The sequence below is a fragment of the Epinephelus fuscoguttatus genome, linkage group LG12, assembly GCF_011397635.1.
Source record: "Epinephelus fuscoguttatus linkage group LG12, E.fuscoguttatus.final_Chr_v1".
Lineage (NCBI taxonomy): Eukaryota > Metazoa > Chordata > Actinopteri > Perciformes > Serranidae > Epinephelus > Epinephelus fuscoguttatus.
In genome coordinates this window covers 1,323,886-1,343,900 of record NC_064763.1, presented here as the reverse complement: position 1 = coordinate 1,343,900, position 20,015 = coordinate 1,323,886, and the positions used below count along the sequence as shown (strand labels likewise).

Sequence of the window (20,015 nt, the reverse complement as noted above, 5' to 3'; positions counted from 1 at the left end):
TAAAAAAATTCTTAAAAATACAACGCTGTTAATCGTTTCAAATTCGTCTTTACTGCCACCTAGCATTCATTAGATCCCAATCACACAGAAAGCCTTTTGAAAGTTGCAAAACTTAAAGGCGCTGTATGTAAGAATGTGGCCAAAACGGTTACTGCACTCAAATTCAAAATACTGCCGCGAGTCTTGTCCGTCCCCCCTCCCCTACAGATTCGAGGTTGCTGGACAGCGGCACGCTGGAGACTGATTTGTTTGCCCACGGGCGGCTGCCGTGGCAGGGCTGCGTCGCCGCATCCTTGATCTGTGGTTTTCCAGCGGACCGTTCAAGCAAGTACGGCTTCTCTGCTGCTACCGCTGCTGCCGGGATACAGCTGAGGAGAAGCTGGCTGCTCATGCTGGGACACTGCTAATGCTGCTTGCCGTGCTGCTGTAGCTCAGTCGTAACTGTAACTGATGCTGAGACTCTACTGACTGCGTGACTGGTAGACAGCGGTGGGTGGCGCAACAGGCCAAAACACAAATTCAAAACATAAACATGATTTGCGGACCGCAAAAAAAATTTTTTAGATGCAAATATTCTGGCCGTACTATTGTTGTCGGTGAGATCAGTATGTTATATGAACATTATTCCTTAGTCTCTGTGACATATTAGGAGGATTTTACGACTATTTGCTTTAGATTTCTTACATATGTTTAAGGCACATAGCACTGTCTTTAAAAAAAAATTCTAAACTGAATGCCACTTGCTGCACCTTTTTATTGTTGCCAGGCAACCTCTGCATCACCTCCTTACCCTAACCTTCCTGTGTAATCAATCTACTGTTTATTTCTTTTTTTTTTAATTTCATAGTAGTTAGTATCTGGCACCTAAAATGGACAGGCAGAGGATACTTGCTGTAGCTCTGGTTGAGGATAAGAGGCTGTTAGCAGCAGTTTGTTGGGCTCAGGCAAACCTCTCTCCATTGTTTACCAACTGTAAACTTGTCGTGACCACTACGTGACTGCACAATGGGAAAAAAGTGGAGATGACGTGGGGCACTTTACTGCCCTGAGCTGAAGTTTTTTTCAACTCAAGTAGTTCTGAGCACTCTGGCAAAAATGTCAGGCGCCGAGAGCGCAGTAATGAGAGGCACGTGGCAGTGCAAAAACAGCGACCAAAATGCTTTATTCTCATTAAAAACAATGACAAAAGCTTCATTCTCATTAAAAACAATTATTACAATTACAATTACAAAAAGAGGCTTCCAAGCTGCTAAAACACTGTCTGTTTAATCAGGGCCTTAGACAGTCTGCTGTCAAAACAGTTGATTGTCTCTCATGGTGTGTACACCTCTAATGACAAAGACAAGCCTCAGAGCTTTATAGCTCCATCAGAGGATACAGCTCCTTGAGACAGAAAAGCAAAAACACACAGTCTCCAAATATAATTAATTTTAGTGTCAGTGGAGTAGATCCAGTGTATATATTGTGATGACATTACACTTTGGCTTTTTTTGTATCAAAATCTGGGAAAACACATATACTGGAATTGACCCGACACTCGTGGGTAATATACTTTCTGATCCTTTCTCCTCTTCGAGTGTTCAGTAGCCTTCTGAGTCTATCACAGGGAGTGACTCTTAGGCACAAATACTTGGAAAATCAGCCAATTGCCGCTTGTGTTTGTAACTGATGTGCGAGCAGTGATTGGGGTCTTTTTCCTGATGTCTCCAACGGGTGGAGACCTCAGTAACAAATCGTCTGAGACCAGAACACTGTCAGTTCTGGCCAGACTGGTACTTCAGCCCCCCAACTCATAAAATTTCACTTCCCTATAAAAGTGAGCAGCCTCAAGTACTATTTCTTCGCAAGGAAAGATATTCCCTTAATGTGCTCAGGTTAATGGCAAATGAATAATCATAACACACCCATGGCAGACTGGGGGTGTCATTGATCTGTCTGGAGTCAGCCCCTCTCCCCCTGCTGCATCAGCCATTCTCCCCCTGTTGATACACTTGCCCCTTGACCCCTGGGACAGATCAATGCCATTGATTGGAAAAGGGCAAGGACCAGGGGGCTGACTGGTCTGACAGCTAGTGTGACAAGACATGATCGTCATTAATGTCCCACTGGCTGGCTGGCTGACAAGGCGCTGTGCATCCTATATTTCCTGCCTCCTGCTCCCCTCCCCCTTTGCCAGACTCCTCCTTCTACTTCACTCTCCTCCTTCACCCCTCCTTCTTCTGCTGCTCTGTGTTCCCATTCTGTGCTGCTTGCGCTGACTGAGATAAGTCCATTGTTTGGATACCTGTCTGATGCTTGCCTGGCATCTGTGGCCTAGATATGCATCTCCAGGCTGCATGAAGATATTTTGAGCTTATTGTAGAAGACGGAAGAGTGTCATTGCAAGTGTCTGCTGCATAATGTCTTTTGGTTCATTGTGCGTGCTACTTACCAATCACAATGGAGCTGGTCCTATTTTTGGGTGCTTTGAAAATTTCTATCTTGGTACAGTTCAAAGCAAGTGAATTAGAATCTGCTTCAACTCTATCACAACAACTTGGTTCAGTGTTCACTGATCAATGGCAAATCCCACACTAATAAAATACCTACGTGCTGCGATTCCCACTGCCTCTCTGAAAATGTGTCATTGGTACATAATGACTGGAGTGTGTCTGCTTGTGTTGTCCCCCCATTTGCTGTTGTGGACAAATTTCATCATGTCAGTGGGTCAGATTTCCAGTCTAGACTGGCAACGAAGCGAGTAAGTGTGTGTGTCTATGTGTGGAGGGGTGATGGGTGGGATGCGGCGACAGCTCCAGACTCTGCAGTGACACGGCTGTAATGGAGCTGATTGATCACCTATACGACTGCCTGCTGGCCCTGCTAGCCCTGCTGGCTTTAATATACAGCAAACTCCCAACCCCCCTTCTTTGCGTCACCACTGCCATCACCGAGCCAATGTGCGAAGACCCACCATCCCCCATAGACTTCAACCTGGCCACGGTTTTGACATTGGCTGCAGGATTTGCTTCTATACCTCTTCAGCATTAGTCTCGCCTTGTATCTGTACATTTCTGGAGTATAGAAAGGTACCAACGCATTTGCCATTTTTGATGAACTCACATTTTCCATTTCAACCTTGTGTGTGTCGCACCAGAGTTAAAAAACTTCTGTTTTCTATTTGAATTAAAGGGCATAATCAATCAATGATAACATTTGCAGACCCCTCTCCCTGCCCCCTGTGTGTCACACAGGGTCATAACCCTAATCTATCCAGGGTGTTGAGGGTGATTAAATTGTGAGGTTAGAACAAGCTGCCAAGGGCAGATCTCAATCAGACAGACGGAGAGTGAGAGAAATGTTTCTTTTTTTAGGTATTTCTTTCTACAGCCTTGCCCCTCGATTTGATAGCATTCTTCATATAAAATATCCCACACTTCAAAATTAAAACATTTATCACATTTGAAGTCTCTGGGGAAACTGGATTTTTGCTCTGTCCATTTGTGCCGTGCTTGTTAAACATTAGACAGGGGAAGTCTATCTGGAGAATGTTTAGTCGAGAAAGTAAAGAAAATTGACCCCCGAAAGTAAATTAACTTTGAAATGAACACACTATTTCACTTACCCCTGCAATTTGTGATCCTGTGAGATGGGTTGCTTATGCATATTATATTTAATAGCTGTAAGTATATATTGTGGCCATCCATGGTGTGGTGACATGGTGTAGTTTCAAAGGCCCTTCAGAGACGTGTTTGTTTAGATGAAGACATTTTACACATATTAAAGTATTTGGAGCTAAAAAATAACAATACTATTTCTTGACAAACACATTTTTAGACGTAATATTAGCCGTGGCTTTCCCATGTGACTCGGACTGTTGTGTGCCTTACACTGCTGCTTGCTGCTTTCAAGCTTCAGTCACAATATTGTGACAGTGACCGTTTGTGTCCATGCTTGCAGTGACCACATCACCGTCTGTGTGACTGTGTGTGTGTGTGTTTGCCGAGCGGAGCCACTGTAATGCCTTTCTGTGTATCTCTGTCTTTTTTGGGTGGACGTGTTAGTTTGTTTGCTGTCGCCTGTGCATGTGCTGCCAGTTGTGTGTGTGTGTGTGTGTGTGTGTGTGTGTAGTTGTGTAGGTGTGTGTTGTCTGTCTCAACTGTTTGCAATTTTGTATCACAGGCTATATCTGTTATCTGTTTATAGGTGTTTGTGTATATGTTTGCATGTGGGAGTGAGAGCTGAATTCATGTTATAAGACACTGGAATTGCTACAGTGCGTCCTTCCCCATGGCCAACCAGTTCCCTGCAGTGTGCGTGTGTGTGTGTGTGTGTGTGTGTGTGTGTGTGTGCCGCTGGAAAAGACAAGAAATTGATCAGCACAGGGAGGAACGTGTTCACTAGCAAAGGCTGGATGGAGGGTGTGGGAGAGAGAGAGAGGGAGAGAAAGAGCGAGGGCTGTCGCTGCAGACTCCTGCTGCAGTATCTCACTTTGGGCAAGCAGCTGCAGACAGGGAGTAACAGACAAGCAAGACAAGCAGACAGGTACAGACCTGGTGTGATGGGAGGGGATGAGTGGGGGTTGTGGGTGTAGAGATAGTGGTAGAGGGCAGTAGATGCTGGAGAGGCAGGGCTTGGGGGTGGAAGGGTCAGATGTGGGAGGGTTTGAGTGAGAGTGAAAGGTGGTGGTGTCGGCAGCTTGAGGAGGCAACTGTTTTTGACTTTTTTTTCTTCGGTAATGGCAGCCCATCGTGTTGGACCTGTGACGATAGAGGAAAGAGAGAGAGGTGGAAAAATAAAAGTAGAGGGGGTAGATGACAGTGTCACGACATGGCTGATGTCTTAGTGTCTGGAGCAGGGGGTAGGAGGAGGAGGAGTGGTAGTGGTGGGGGTTAAGATGCTGAGATGGAGCTGACAACGCTCTGTGTGGTGGGGGGGGTTGGAAGAGGTGTCCCACCTCACTGACCTGCGTCTGGTTGCACCTTCCCGTGGACACCTTGGCTTCACCCCAACCCACCTATCTCTTTTTTTCACCCCCTCTTCCCCTTTCTTCTACCACTGCCCTTTTTTCCCTCTGTTCTTTCTCATCTTCAGCTCAGAGGCGGATAACAAAAGGAGTAGTCGTGGCAGACAGAAGAGTGAGCGTGTGAGGCAACACGTCGGGTGGCGCGGAGCATTCATTTCCGGAAGCCTCCACTTTGCCTGGCGTTCCCCAGAGAGAAGGAGACAGTCAGAGACATCTATCCAATTTTTTTTTTTTTTTTTTTAAGTCTGAGGGGGAGGAGTTGTGAGGTGGGTGGCAGTATGGAGGGACTGGGTAGAGGGGGGTGGGTGCAGTCAGCGGTGTGTTTGGGTACATGACAGGCAAAAAATGACAAGGGAATGTTACTTTGTTAATATTTACCACAGTTTGGCATTTTAAGGCAATTGATTGTTTGCTTGTAACTGTGCCTGAAGATTGTTTTAGTTTGATAGTGGCTGTTTTATGTATGACTGATGCTTTTTGCCTTTGATGCTGACAACTCATTGCGTGCCAAGCTCACCGCCATGGCAGCAGAGTTGTGCGAGTAGGTGGTAGGGTCTAGCATCGAGAGTGTTGCAGTCAGTGTTGAGGTTGCCTTGTGTTCTCATCGATGCTGAGCAGCCACAGAGCAGAGCCTCAAAGCTCTGTGTTGTTTTTTCTGAGTTAACACTGCTGCTTGTCCCTGTGCTGAAGAGCCAGAGGCTGAGCATGCTAGGTGACTCTCTGCATCCATCAGTCAGTGCAAACAGATGGATGGTCCAGCAGACGGGTCCGTGTCCAGCTATCCTGGAAGAGACAAATATAGAGTGAGGATCAGCCGATGCTGTTTAGGACAAAGAGGCAAGCCCGGCTGCTTGGCTCTGGGGGGGGGGGGGTCCTTTTCCAGCACAAAGGCTAGTTAGCACAGAGCAGGCAGGGCAGGCTTGTCTGTTTGTCTGAGCCTCTGCTTCAGCCTCTGTCTGGGTGCTGCGATGAAGATAATTTAAGTCTGGTTGCCTTCAGTGAATTCACTGCTTTGTCCAAAAATGTACCTCTTTGTCTGCCTTTTTATCTATGTTCTTGTTCGCTGCCACTGTGGTTGTCTTGTGGTATTTGGTGTATGAAAGCATTTGTCCGAAAATGTGTCTACCTTAGCACCTCTCTGAGTGCACAACCAAGCTGAGCCTCCTGAACAAAACAAGTTATCTGCAGTGGAGGAAAGGAGAAACATGGACAGCTTTCTCTATGTCCAGGACACAGACCGTTTGATTTTTGATTGCAGCCCATGTCTCATAAAATACAGACAGGCTGCCTTTGGGCAGCAAGTGGGTACTATTAAGCAGTGGTAGAGGAAGAGACAGTGTGAGTGCATGTGTGTGTGTGTGTGTGTGTGTGTGTGTGTGTGTGTGTGTGTGTGTGTGTGAGAGAGAGAGAAAGAGGGAGGGGGGGAAAGGTGTCAGTGCCACTCAGTGTCCTGCAGCTGACTGCGGCTCCTCAGTAGACTCTGTCGTACTTCACCTGCTCCCTGAGACCCTAACTTGTGAGCTCTCTCAATAAAAATCACGGGTTAGGCTCTTGGGACGCGGGTGGAGGGCACAATCAACTTTCTACCGAACATTCTAAGGGTGGAGTCGGAAAGAAGCATCAACTGATTCACCGTTAAAATGTACTTGTGGTAGGGATGATGTATAAGAAGGAAGAGGACATGAGAAGGAAGTAGCTGAATGTAATAAAGAGCAATGTTGCAGGATTTTTGTTCATCATATTATTATTATTATTTTTTTTTTTTTAAAGTAAACTGATAAACCAGTGATGTAGGAATTTGCATGTTTGGTATGCCTGTTTTTTTTCTGTCTTAAATTCATTATAAATGGCTTTCATGATCACAGCAGTGTCATCACTACAAAAGCGAAACACTGGTCTACACTGCACTGTTCTGTCCACCGACATTGTAATCTCTCTTTGTGTCAACATCTTTGTTTTAATACCATTCGAGTAACAAACGATCTGATTAGAAATGGCAGGAAACCAACCACTCCTCACCCTATGCCCCAGACTCGTGCTGATTAACTCCCGTCACCCCCACAGCACAGCATCACAGAGACCCAGGCAGTATATTTACCAAGGTAGTTGCTGTGAGTGTTGTCACTCCAGCTTGATTCAGACGGTACAGGAGAATTGTGAGACTACTGCCACATCTGCTTTTGCTCTTTCCATGTTTTCAATCTAAAGATTATGGCTATCTCAATGCCTTGACAGCAGTGAACTCATTTATGTGCTCCTCGTTTCTTTCTTCTTTTTTTTTGCAAACAGATTCTGTAATTTAAGTTATACCGCTCCATCATTTTCAACATTTCTCAGCAAACTATCAGAAAGTGTGAAAATATCGGACAATATTTTTTTTTTCAAAATCAATATCAGAATGTAGTGTTTCCCTAAAAAGTAGTCATTTCACAAAGCAAGTTCCAAAGTTTTTACCTACTTATTTACAAATACAAATTTTAAAAAAAAAAGTATTATCACAATGACAGAGCAAGTTTCTGTTTGTTTTTTATTTTATTTTAGTAGAAACTGGAACGGTTCAAATGAATCACATGCATCATGTTTATGATTGTAAAAATGTATTTAAATGATCAGTGACTGACAGCAGATGCAATAAGTTGCTGACTGAGTTAAAATCAGACAAAAAGTATGTTTAATAAAAATCAGTAAGCACACTTCTAAATTAATTAGAGATGTTTTTCTCAGTTCCACAGGAATTTCTTAATTTGATCATTTCTGTGGAGATCTTCCACTGTCATGAGATGACACAACCAAATGAATTATTGGTGTAAATTAATATCTAAACTGGATGTGGACGTTGTAATTCAGCAAGACAGCCTGGTAAAGAGACACGATGGAACATTGAATAGAAAATGAAAATACTGGACTGGTCTCTTATTAACACAACTGTGCAATAACATTAAATTAGGCCTGCTACAAAATATATTTTTCCTTATGCTATTCAAAGATGTGACTTCATTCACCATTACAGCTTGACCTGGTTTTTAAACTTTCAGTTTTTCCCAAGGCAGCAGGCTTTTCTGAAAACCTAATTTCTGCTAAATTACCCATATTAGAAATGCAGTTCAAAACAACTGATTTTCTCTAATACTCTCCTCTCCATCTTTCTCCCGTCTCCAGTCCCCCTCTCCCTAATTATGTTTTTTTTATTCCCGTTTCGCCATTCAGTTTCATAGTGAACAATGCCGATGCCAACTAATCATTCTGTGCCTATGCCACAGAGCCCCCAGCAACAGCTGAAGGAGTGCCATGCCCCATGAATACCAAACAGCCAGGCACAGTGCGACAAGTGCTGAGCAGTCAGATGCAGCACAGCCAGAGCAGAGCTGGTGCCCACAAAACAGCCAGACAGTTTTATTAGGGTCTGTCTGACACTCAGCAAAGTCTGGCAACACCCGAGCCCACTGATGAAATCCTCACCGCTCCCCCAACGGTAACAAAGCAGCATGCTCAGAGCAATCTGCCAAGGATCCAATAAATATCACCCCGTAAAAACCAGCTCCTGGCGAGTTTGTAACTCTGTTGAATGGGGGATAAAAAGTTTGTTCAAAGTCAAACTAGTCCTCATGAGTAACTGCTAAACTGATCACTTTGTGCCATCTACACAGTGAAAAAGGATGTCTCCTTCAGGAAAACCATGCCAGCGTTTTCTGAAAAAGCTGCTATTTTATTGATTTGGGAAAAAAGGCCAGTGAATTCACCTTTACATCTTTGACCATCTGGGCATAATGTTTATAAGTCATGTTAATACAAAGGTTAAGGAAATTTTGTCTTTTCCTTTTAAGTCATTAATATTTTAAGAAAAAAAATGCAGAATTAGAGGTGTTAACATCAGTCAGGTCTTAAGAAGTGTATGAAATGCAAATACAGGGTTCATTTAAAATAAGAACAGTGCTTGATTCTGGAAATGCTCATTATAACATCGTCTAATTTAGATATAATAACATTGCAGTCATTGTAAATGTGAAAGTGCCTGTCAAGGTCAAATTACTCAACAGCAGGGTACAACAGCAGTTTTTTTATGTGCCTCAATAAAAACAGTAATGTACTGTGTTTACAGAGAGCCAACCAAATTATTTTACTAAAAAGAAAATGATAAATTAGTGAAAATTTAGAACAAAAAAAGACTGGAAACCGAGTGAGATGAAAGTAAGAGATTAAATTTACTTTAAAAACTGAATTCCAGAAACTGATCAAGATGCAGAAATTCAGCTTATGCAGAAGGGGGATCTGAGTTTCCAGACACTGCGGCAGGAGGCCAGACAGTTACCTGAAGAAAACACACACACACACACACACACACACACACACACACACACACACACACACACACACACGTCTACACTCACATCTGAGCAAAAACACACAGGTGCACATTTTATACACAAAACACTGCCCCACACCCCCACCCTATTGCACCCCCTACCCCTAAAGTCTGCACTAAAGCCAATTCAATTTTGTTTTTAATTCAATCAAGAGTATACAGTGTAGTGCCACTTGTAATGTAATTATCCCCATGCATAGACAGCACTAAAGTTTCTCTGGCTGACAGGGATGACAGATAAACTCCATTAACTTTTTCAGATTACAGTATGTGCCGTGGGAGGTGGGGGTGTCTATCTAAAGGACAGTCAAGCTGTGCTGAGACTTAAGGATTTTCACGGCTGGCCTGTGGTCACAGAGCAGGAGTCTGGAAAGTGGAGTTAATGATTAAAAACCAAACAACAAAACTCAAAGGGAGCAGACTGGTGGCCTGGCAGGACAGAGGTCTCTGCACAGTCCACCGGAATGCACTCACACCTGCTTTGTTGTGTTTGTGTTTGTGTGTGTGTGTGTGTGTGTGTGTGTGTATGAAGTCCTATCCATATCAAAATAAGCAGACACACGCACAGCAACGTGTGTGCATCCGTGATTAACATACTAAATTTTGGTACGCGTGCGTGCTCACGTGCATTGTTACATACGGATTGTATTTCACACGTAACAAGAAGATGCGCACAGTACTTACAGCATGCGCACGTCTGTCTGTGACTGTTGGAAAAATGTGGTTAAGTGTCGACACACACGCGCGTTCGCATTTTTTGATACTACGCAACCGGAAGTTTATCTGCATTACATGAACATGAACGCCTCATGTAGTTGCCTTTTCTATTTCATTCTATTTCTGTGTTCCATTTTCATCCAGTCGATGTGCCATCGAGCCAATAATACACTCTATATAGACATATATAATTATAGGTTTTTTAAAAAGTAGTACTATTAGATGTAATTGGAAAAACACGGACAGTTATTAGCCTAGATACAGTTTTTTTAGTATTGTGGAAGGAAGTATTTGCATGAAATATTTATTGTACCATTACCACAGAGAGCAGGGTTCGCTCACTGGGTATGGTGCTAGGATTACAGTCTAAACATTATGGGATTGAATCCCACCGTTACCATGTTTTTTTTTGTGTGTGTGTGTATTAAAAAAAATTATTAGATCAAACTGCAAAAGAAGAACAGAAAGTCTGAAGCCTAATTTTGTATTTTCTTCAATATCAGACAATTTTGGAAGAAAATATATGACTGAAATAAATTATGGTAAAGCTCACTAGGCAAGGCAAGTTTATTTGTATAGCACATTTCAACATCAAGGCAATTCAAAGTGCTTTACATAAAATATACAACAAGTAAAAGCAATAGGCAATATATAAAGACATTAATCACACTGATGTAACTACAGTTAAGTTAGAATTAAAACCTAGATAGGAGACAGGAATAAAACAAAAACAGAACACAGATAAACAGAATAAAATTTACAGTGCAATGTGAGAAGAAGAAGGCTCAGATCTGATTTAATCAAAGGCAGCAGCAAACAGAAAAGTCTTCAGCCCTGATTTAAAAGAAATGAGAGTTGCAGCAGACCTGCAGTTTTCAGGGAGTTTGTTCCAGATATGTGGAGCATAAAAACTAAATGCTGCTTCTCCATGTTTAGTTTTGGCTCTGGGGACAGAGAGCAGATCTGTCCCAGATGACCTGAGAGGTCTGGATGGTTCATAATGTACCAGCAGATCAGCAATGTATTTTCGCCCTAAGCCGTATAAACCATCAACAGCACCTTAAAATCAATTCTTTGACAGACAGGCTATACACAGCCCACATGTGACACATATATAAAGTTTTGGAACAGTGTTGATAATTTTAGTGTTTTTATTTTTTTTAATCGATGACAATACAATGTTTATTTGTACTACCATGCAGGATATGCCAAACTGTGCATTGTAAATCTCATTTTATGCCTCATCTGGGTTAAATGGTAAATTCAAATCCTACGCATAAGTCAGTGTCAACCATGGAGCGTAAAAAGAGATGACATCACTGAGACCCCTCCTGTGTATAATAGAATTATCTCATGGGTCTCGACTCTCAATGCAGATGTCAGTACAGGGCAGTCTCAAACAATCTGAATGTGCTCATAGGCAGGACTGCTGTTCTATATAAGGTTGCGCAGGTTTATTTCTTGACTGTAGCAACATTTCTGTAACTTAATATTGGAAATTGTGTGAAAGGTTACAGAGGGACTTATGAACTCAGTGCCTGTATAGCCTCAAAATGTTACGAATGAATTTTTCAGTAACTGAAATCAGTTGACTCAACAAATTTGTAGCATAATGTTGTTAGTTCATTTTCCATAAACAGCTGTGAACAGTAGACATTGATTTAATAAAATGACACATTTTCTGTTAGATCTGTATTGGCTGACTGCGTCCATGGAGTCTTATGTAGTGGCATAGCATTTTTAAATTATGTCATGGTTTCGATCCACTTGTACGCTGGCTTAGAGGATTCACTTATCAGTTATGCTATTGTGACTGATCAACTGTATCCTATGATAAAACATTTCGATCCTGATGGGAGGACGTGGGTCCGTTCTTGTGGTGGCTTGGCAACACTGATTGTCCACGACCACGCTGGTCTTCGACTGTCCAGACTCGAAAGCTGTCAGGGAAACAAGATGGCCGTCACTGCACTTTTACACCCAATACATGCACACCACTTCACTCGCATCCTAGGATCATTACTCACACGATGGGACAGAGTATCAACTCTGCTCGTGTTCCCTGTTGAGCCCTTGGATCAACACCACTCTCATCGCTTGGCACCACTGCTGTCACACCGTCCTCGGGCGTCGGCCTTGACTGTACGTTTACACTGTACTTTTACACACATTCACAGTAACTTTCCACGGCTAGGGATCGCTACTCACACGATAGGGGCAGAGTATAATCTCTGCCCGTGTTCAATGTCGAGCCCTCGGATTTTCCCTTAGTCTGGCAGTCAAGGCCCGTCCGCTGGCGACAGCTGTTAATCTCTTTCTCCTGCTCCTTTCCCCGTGGATCTCACACTCCTCTTCCTCTGTCTGCTCGCTGCATTAAAGTCTGCTAAATTAAAAGTCCACAGGTACCCGCTCGCAGGTGCAGGTGTAACTGGGATGGTCTGCAGGCCCCGACCACTCTGCACTGTGCTCTGGTGTATAATCAGACACTGGACACTGGCAACTCTTGTCGAACCCAGGTTTATTCCTGTCTGTGTTTGAGTGAGTCCACAAAGAGAGCAAAATGCTGTTTTTAGACTTTCTGGGCTGTAGTTTCCCGGCACGGAGCAGGGTGGCGCAGGGTGGCAAACCCCGCGCAGAGCTAGTTTCAAGCAGCGCAACCCGAGGCGTGCTCAGTTTGGTAGTTTGGCAGACCGAGGTGCTCTGAGGTGGGTGTGGCGGCGCAGCAGGGGGAGGTGTCGACAGATCCAGCTTGTCGCAGTGACAGTTTGGTGCCAAAAGGCTTCGCCGAAGGTGCGCTAAAAGCTCACCAGCCAGGTCTACTTTCAGCGCAGGCGGAGCACAGCCGGTGTAAGTGGAAGTTTGGCTGACCGGCGGACAGTGCGCACATGTCACCAAAACCTCACAGGCAGGTCTCCAGAATGTCAGGCATATTAACGATGCAATAAATAGCCACAAAAACCACTATTCAATGCAACCATCTGCAATCAGCACATAAATGTATCTCTATATCGACTGTCCCGTCACATCTGACTATTGTCAGATATTAATACATACTTTCAACATATTGTACCACAGTGGCCAGAACTATAACTATAATATTATTACTTTCGATAATGTTGTTGTAAGCTACTGTCATTACCTGCATCTCTCTCTCTCTCTCTCTCTCTCTCCCTCTCTCTCTCTCTCTCTCTGTCTCATTGTGTCATACGGATTACTGTTAATTTATTATGCTGATCTGTTCTGTACGACATCTATTGCACGTCTGTCCGTCCTGGAAGAGGGATCCCTTCTCAGTTGCTCTTCCTGAGGTTTCTACCGTTTTTTTTCCCCGTTAAAGGGTTTTTTTGGGGAGTTTTTCCTTATCCACTGCAAGGGTCATAAGGACAGAGGGATGTCGTATGCTGTAAAGCCTTGTGAAGCAAATTATGATTTGTGATATTGGGCTTTATAAATAAAATTGATTGATTGATTGATCTCATGTCAGATCAAAGGGGATTGGCATTGTTTGGCACACGTAATGGAAACCCAAACTGATTTGATTAACACAGCTGCAAACTAATGACTTCACATCCCTCTCAGCCAACCACAAACAGCCACAGCATCAGATAGGGAGTATATATTCAGCATCTGTCATCTTAGAAAATTCAAAAGAAAAGAAACAGAGTCAGACTGCAAGAGAGAAAGAGAGAGCACGCGCGCACGAGAGAAATGCAACATTGACATCTCCCAGGCTACCTTTGCATCATCAGCCCGTGGAGGTCTGCTCGCAGTTCCGTATATTCGGACACTGCAAGCTTGGACCTCCCAGACCAAAACATCAGTTTCTTCTGGGAGAAGTTTGGCCGTCTGACGCTGCTGCTCTCTTCTGCCATGGCGAATTGAGTAAACTCTCATTACGCCTTTGCGTGGCGCATTTAAGGGCGAGGAGAGGGGCTCATTTGATTGGTGTGATGTGTTTAAAACCCACTCCACGCCTTCTCTCCTCCCTCTTTCTGACTTGCGCAGGTAGGAGGGACGGAGGTGGGAAAAAGGAGTAGCTGCGCCAGCGCGCACAGTGTGCCAAACTTGCAAAATCCGCCTGGCCACACCCAGTTGGCGAAGTGCAGGTGGGCTGCGCCTCCGCCTCGCCCGGTTTGTGAAACTAGAGGCCTCTATCTTCACAACACACCTCTCTCAGTCAAGATCAGTGCAGACTGATTTTAAACTTGAGACTAACTCAATAACATGTAAATGAAATACAAGTACAATAAAATATGAAGAAACAAATGCCACAAATTTTTGTCTGAAATTATGTGACAGTCAATTACATTATTAAACTTATATTAACAGCATCTGTATTTGTCAACAATTGAAACACACTCATCAAAAATAAAATACATATCATGTAATGAAACACAATCACTTAACACAATAAACCAGAAGTGAAATATACATTTACTGAACGTGATAATGGGAGTACAGCATACACATACCTGTCCACAAAGCGAGCAAAACGTTGTTTTTGGCTTTCTATCTTCGCAACACGCCTAACATGAAAACAGGACAAGCTTAGTGTATCCCACAAGGTAAAATGGTGAAAGCCAGACACATAACGTTAAAGGCAAAACTAGTTTTATAAGCTCTCAAATCTTAGTTTTACAGGTAAAATAAATGAAACTACGCTATATTTAGCGACTTTTCAGACCCCTCTAGCGACTCTTTTTCAAAAAAGCGACTAGCGATCAATCTAGTGACTTTTTCTGATGTTATTGAAGACTTCTGGAGACTTGTTGTGAGTGCACGTATCATTCTTATTCTTCTCAACGAGCAGCGGATGCTGCCGTGGGCTCCTCTCTTGACCCAAAGCACTCATAGACGGCCCAGTCCTCCTTCCCAGCAGCAGTCAGAGCAGGAGATGTTAATTCAGTGACGTCAGTGCCACGCCCCCGTAGGAGACTTGCGGCAGCTCTGAATGTATTGTCGTCAATGAGGAAAATGAACGTGATCACAATTTATGGTCAATTCTTTCGCCTATAGTCACTAAAATAAATATTGGGTTCATTTTCCACAAGTCACACATCTTACCAACATTCTGACACTAAAGCTGCATTTTTCATCCGCACAGATCAAGAGAAAATTAACTTTGAGCCCTGTCCGTCTCAGAAAACAAGTTCTCGCGAGATCTTGTGATCTTGATAAACAGGTGGTAAAATCACAGTTAGCTTACAAACAGTTATTTACCGCTAGTAATAAATAAAAAATGCCCAAGCTTTGTACAGCAATAGGCTGCAATAATAGGAAGAATGTATTTTCATTCCACCTGCTTCTCGATCCGCATACACAGACATCCACAGAGCCTCTGTTCAACATGGTGGTGGGGAGGGGAGGGGGGGTTGAGGGAGAACAGGCTCTGATTGGAGGGAAAGCTAACCGTGCCCACTTAGGAGACAGAAAGAGTAACCGTTTTCTTAACATTGGATAAGCCTACGGTGGGGTATCTCCTTTATCCAATATCTCTGTGTTAACTCCTCCACGTCCAGACTGCAAGTGAATCGCGCATGCGCGGAACCACCGCTGGCTGATCCCAACCTGGTTTACAGTCAGGGCGGGATGTAAATGTAAAATTTTCTTTGTCTAATATAAATCACTGAAAGAAGGTTCATTTGTAGTTCTACACATATTCAGGGTGTTTTTTCTTACTCAGTTTTTGTCTCTCCCACGACATTATTCCTCTCTCCTACAGCAGTCATTACAATTACATGCATATGGGCAATTATGCAAATTAGGCAGTGACGTATTTTAGCGACTTCTAGCGACTTTTAGGACAGCCAATAGCTACTTTTCTTACTGAGGAGTTGGCAACAGTGACTACACAGCTCATCCTCAAAATGCATGAATAAACTGCTGTGTGCACTTAAACAACATTAAACACTGCACACAAATAAGCCACAATTAAAAATAAACAATGTTTTTCACCAGTGTGACGTATGTGTCTGAGTGGATCTGTTTTGACTGAATACTGTGCATGTAATGTGACTTTATCTTTATCTTAAAATTTTCGATAAGTTATAGTAATAATTATGCCGACTGTATCCAAGCACAATCCACAGCTGTCACAGTCGCTAGCATACAATGCTTTGTTAACGCAGTTAGCGCATCCATTCTCATGGCTCTGTAATAAATAAAACAGCTACAAATTGATCCGATTGCTTTGATTGATAAAAGGGACTGTGTGCATCCTTGGTTGCTGAACCAAGCTGACATTGTCCTCTCATCTACAGTTCACAAAGGCTACGTTTGAGAGCTAACACTACCGCTAATGCTAACGCTAGGTTATGCATACACTGGTATCGATATTTTCACCTCCTATTTATGCAGGGTTCAACGCTAAGGTTTTTTTTCACTTGCTCGGTCGGGCAAGTTGGTCAGAGATCTACTTGCCCGAAGTCAGTTTTTACTTGCCCTATAAAAATTGTTTAATTTAAGCAGCTATCAAATAACAAAGACTGCAGTTATTTTTATGTTATGTAATCTTTATTCACACTGTATTTATTAATTAAAACAACATACGTCATGTATTGTAGCTTAATTCCTACACAAAAATGACAGTGTCAGGGCTTAAAGTGAAAAATTTGTCAATCGTTCTCCGTCTATAATTTTGCGCCCTACTTGAGCCATGCCCACCTCTATTTATTTTTCACCCCTCTCTCCAGTTCTGCTGTGTTAAGACCGGGTTTAATATATTTTGCTTCCATTTCTCTGCTCTACTCTTCTCTATTTCAACGCTACTTAGCTCTCTCTCTACTCTACCAGTAGACTACCACATCCACCTGTTGCACAAAACGCACACAGCAGTGTTTCCCCTAGGATGGAGTTGTAGCAGCGGAGGTGAAGCACACGCATTAAAAAATCATTTTCACATGCGTGAAACTTTTTTGTATGCTTGCAAAGCACAGCCTGCTGGGATGTTTCTGTGTATCTACTGGCACCAGAAGGGCTCTTTAGGACTAAGTACATACAGTACATGTGTGCACAGTAATGAGCAGGTGAAATGTCAGTCTAGCTTACATATGAGGTGTCTCAAGATTTAGGAACATACAGTTAATGAATATAATAAATAGTGCTGCACGATTTGAAAAAAAATGTGCGATTGCGATTACAATATAATTACAATAAAATGTAATAAATAAATGGTATCATGAGTCTTTTTGCTTGATTCAGTGTTTCCCCTACATTATATTAGGGGGGCACTGACCTGACATAGTGTTATGGACAGACAGTGTGTCAATGACCATTAACAGACTGAGCACAGTCAAACACGCTGCTCACAGCAGCGAAGCACATCTGCAGATGAAAATTAGCCTGTATGGCAAAATTTGGCACATTTACGTGACTTAAGTGATAATGTCAATTAATGTGCACTGTCTCTTCTTAAATAAAATAAACATAAACACAAACTGTACACACAGCTGTCTCAAGTGTTGTTATAGACTGGTCGTGTTGCCACGGGATGTGGCGACTTTAGCTTTTAAATTTTTACACAACACGTCTTTCAGGTACGGTGACGTTGGACAGAAAGACGTGCTGTATAAACGTTTAAAAGTTAAAGTCGCCATGTCCCGTCTGCTGATATAGATTGGGTGTTGCCACGGGACATGGTGACTAACTTTTACACTTACACAGCACGTCTTTCTGTTCAACATCGCCGTATCTGAATCCAAAGTATCGCCATGTAACAGACGTTTTTCTCGCCACCAACTCAGGCTGTTCACGGTCGAGCTCATGCTCTTCTTCAGCGTCTGTGCTGGTCACTGCTGCACGCTGGCTGCACGCACCAGGATAGCTTGTGGGCGTGATGTCAACAAACTCCACACACTACAGGAGAGGCAGTCACGTTCACAGGCACACACGTTAACATTTATTTAGCCTACATTAAATTGCAAATCGCAACCTTTTATGCGGTTATGTAATCGCACAGCCTGACATCACGATTGCGATTGCGATTAGATTAATCGTGCAGCACTAATAATAAAGTAAAAAGTCACTTGACATGCTGCTGTTTTGTGCTATGACCTATTTAAGTGTTGGAAGTTGTTATTTACAATAACTACATGCCCGACCGCGAGTTTTCTTGCCCCGGGCAATCAGGCAATCCTTATTGTTGAGCCCTGTTATGTGTAGATAACAATATAACGAAATAAACTGGTAAAGGCTTATTTAATAACCTCGGAGTGTTTATGGAGCGTTTGAATGAACGTCCTACTAACGTTACAAAAATTTTACAGCTAACGTTAGCTAACTCTCAATGCAGTATATTAACATAGGCTAAGTAACGTTAAATACAAGTTCTGACAGCAAGCGAATTGGCTAATTGTAGGCTATATAATGTTGCACTATGTAAAACTATGGCGTTAAAAGTTTACAATCATCATTTGGGTACAAAGATTAGATAAATGCACATTTCTCCAACAGTCACAGACAAACGTGCACATGCTTTAAGTACAGTACGCATCTTCTTGTTTGTATTTTGCGTACGTCATATTACGCGTGCGTGTGCGTGCACATGCATCTACAGGCTACATGCATCTTCATGTGTGCGTTTATGCCTGCGTTGACAAAAAACGCATAAATGTTACGCGTAGTCACTCCGCGTCGTGCAGCCGTCATCACGCGTAGGCTAGATGTGCGCATGCACGCGTGACCGTTATAAGTCAATGGGGAAACTACATGACACGTCAGGTGCTGCTTTGCTGCACAGGCATCAAAGCACGTGCGTGTGACACGTTCAGTCGATAGCTGCACACGTATATTGAAATGTATGGTACCCCATAGTGTGTGTGCGTGTGTGTGTAACTGGCTCCAGACATAGGGGTATCTGGACCGGTACATGTGATACACAGGATGAACACTGTGGATCAATGAAGAGAGAAACGATGGATTAGCGTCTTCACAAGGCCAGCGCCATTTTATTTCTGACACAAATCAAAATATATCTATAGTAAATATATATAAATCATGACTGTGAGATACATGAAATTGCTTTTAAAAAACAATACTTTTACATCACCAAATCATCACAAACCACACAAAACCATTTCTTAATCCTTCATCTTTGTGTGAGTATAAACAAAAGAGTTTTAAACATATGTTTATAGTACCTGTGGATCAATGAAGAGAGAAACGATGGATTAGCGTCTTCACAAGGCCAGCGCCATTTTTTTTCTGACGCTACCTTGGGCTTGCAGGAAATATCTCTCAGCCTAACCCACAGAAGCGTTAGAGCTCCATCTACTGGTCTGGTGGGATAACTTCACCCTGTATTCAAGTTAGGGTTAGTTCAGTTCTCAATGTGATATCTGAAAAATAAAAAAATAGGGGGTGACTGTTTTATGTTAAAACACATTAAATCACAACATTTTCTGTCTGTTTTATACTGAAATATTTTCTCAGTCTGTTGTGCCTGTTTTGTTTTATATTAAAACGTTCATATTCAAAGAGCATTTTTTCAGTCCCTTACATGTGCATGTGTGTGAGTGTGTGTGTGTGTGTGTGTGTGTGTGTGTGTGTGTGTGTGTGTGCGCACGTTGGCATTGAACATGTATGCACTGTCTAAAGGTCCACAGTATTACTGGGTGAATCCCCCCTCAGTCCTCCTTGCCCAGCTCACTCACTGGGCCCAGTCTTATCTCCCCTTCTCTTTATGACTTGGGAGGTGTTGCCAGGGAAACCTGGTATCTGGCTAGCAGCTTGATGGAGTTATTGAACTGTAACTGGCTGGGATAATTATGCTCTGTCTTGCAGGTTGGCACTTGAATCTGACTTATAGCTGGCCTAGAATTGTAGCCACAGGCAAATGCGTTTAACCCCTTGGCCACCAGACAGTTGATCTGTCCTAACTTTAGCAGATGTGCCCAGCCAGAGTTTACACTTTCAGCCTAACTGTGATTTTTT

General features: G+C 42.9%; 1 protein-coding gene across 7 annotated transcripts in view; it reads left to right on the top strand.

Moving 5' to 3' along the window:
- Positions 1 to 20,015, top strand: part of LOC125897992 (uncharacterized) — an 88,997-nt gene that overhangs the window by 56,050 nt on the left and 12,932 nt on the right. The gene's annotated exons all lie outside the window — the stretch shown is intronic.